Consider the following 2,439-nt stretch of genomic DNA (forward strand, 5'->3'; position numbering starts at 1 on the left):
TGCAATCCTCATAAGACTTCCTTTGATTGCATGCACCACCTGTACAATTCAAATGACTATACAACTGATAGCACACTATCCCTGAACTCCAATCTCAACTAGGTAACTCTCAAATTTGACATGCATAGTTATTTATGAGTGAATCATCAGTTAAGTGGCTGAACACATGAAACAACACCACATTGTCTCACCTCCTATTATTTCTTCCATCAGTTGGAACTAGTTTAACTGATTTTAACTCAGTTAAACTGAACTAATTAATTACAACTCAAAATAAACTCAACGAGGGATTCAATAACGTAGGAGACACCCTACATGACTCAAGTTAGACCCTCAACTCGAATTAACTGAGCCAACTAAGTCAAATTAACTTAGATAACTATTACAAGTTGTCATGAGATGTGGGATTACAATTTAATTCAAGGACAAAATTAAATTAGGATTTTCTTGTTGCATTTTCAACAAAAAGATGTTTACATCTCAAGAGATTTGGTCCCTCTAGGTGCTTGGTAGATCTATAGTTAAGATGGATCTAGGTTGCAGGTTATAAAAAAATTTGGCTTAAGTTTTTAAATTTAACAACAGATTGAATTTTATAAACCAATGTTGAATTAGTTAAATTGTGTTTTTGAATAATTTATTATTAATAATATTTTATATTAAAAATTGAATGAGTTGCGCATTTTCGTCTTATTAAGAACTAACTAAATTATTTTACCTTCAATTATTTTTTACTTGTGAGTATTGAAATATTTTACTAATTAAGTTAAATTGAATATCAATGAACTATCTAAGCAATAGAAAAATATTTATCATAATTTTACAATCATATAGTTTCAACCATACTAAACTTCGTAATTTATAAAAATATCTTTGCATTTTTTTTAAATTAAGTCGTTTTGCATGCAAATTCATATATACAAGTTTGATATAAGTTCACCAATACATAATCTATAATAAAATATTATTTCATAAAAGTAAACATCACGATGATAACCATTTAACAAACATAAACATCATCTAATATACACATTCAAATTCATTACCATCATCTAATTATATACACCTCTAGCACATATAAATGCCATTAGCTAGCACAAAAATCTAATAATCTAACAAGGCATCGTCATCGTGATCACATCTAACAAAACCAAAACATTGTAATCTAACATCATCACCACACATATCCTTAAATTAATATAAATCTCATGTCAAATAACAGCTATCACATACACATATATCTGCAATCACATTAAATGAACATATCTAACATGACCTAACAATATACACATCAACACGAACATATAAATTAAGTACATAAACATGAACAAAAAAAATGCACCATATATATATATATATATATATATATATATATATATATATATATACAAGTCAAATAACTACATCAAGTCAAATAAGTGTAATCAAATATCTGATACAACAAACGTGGTACTGCCAGCCTAGTTTGTAGTAGAAGACGATGGACAATTAACTACTGCATGATCAATGTCTATCGAACTCAGCTAAGGTGCAGGTGCAGGTGGTTGGTATGCAGTAGAAGACGATGGATGGTCAACTATTTCCTCAAAATGGTTTGTCGAACTCAAAGGTGGAGGAGGAGGTGGCTAGTTTGCTCTATCAGGAGAAACATAAGGCACATCCTCTAGCTTTGGCATCTCATCATCAGGCAACTAACGAGAAGGTGTACTACCAAAAGGATCACTAACACCCTGATAGCCATGATCTAATAGGGTGTTACTACCAGAAGAATCATGATCACCACCCTCATCTAATGTATCTGTCGTTGCATGCCATGCATCCCTCACCACTGCATGTACCTTATTAGCTCTGAGATATGCCGCATAAGAGACATCATCTCGTGTGGACAGTCCCAGTACATATCCACAAACCTAGGATTTGTGCGGATATCTCGATCCCTCGCAAGGTGAAATCCCTCATCAACCAAAAATTTGGCTAATTTGTTGCAGTAGTCCATCCGAAATTGCAGACCAACCCTACGACCCGAACATCCATGCCCCCTTGAGGATGTGCCTCACCTTCTTGGGCCTCGCACATCTCCTCATCTCCTCCATCCATCGGTGGGGAGGAGGCATGTCCCCATCAAATGTGTCGATGTCTACAAAATATGTAGTACACATAAATAATTAGACAATTTCATTAAAAAATTATTAAAACAAGTTAAAGAACGTGCTAGAATAAATTTTATTATAATTCATTAAAATAATAAAATGAAACTAGATTAATTTAATGAAAACATTAATATTACCTCTATCATCTGGAGGCTTAGTTGTTGTAAAGAGGATGTTGGGACACTGTCTCCAATCAATCCCCACATATGGAAACACCGACACGACAAATGCATGGTCATCCTCACTAGCCAGTAGTGTCAGTGCCTCAAAAGAAATTATGGTTGGATAC

Source organism: Pinus tabuliformis, chromosome 7, assembly GCF_031772625.1.
Source record: "Pinus tabuliformis cultivar Carrire ecotype Pingquan chromosome 7, CPIR1, whole genome shotgun sequence".
Taxonomy (NCBI): Eukaryota; Viridiplantae; Streptophyta; class Pinopsida; order Pinales; family Pinaceae; genus Pinus; species Pinus tabuliformis.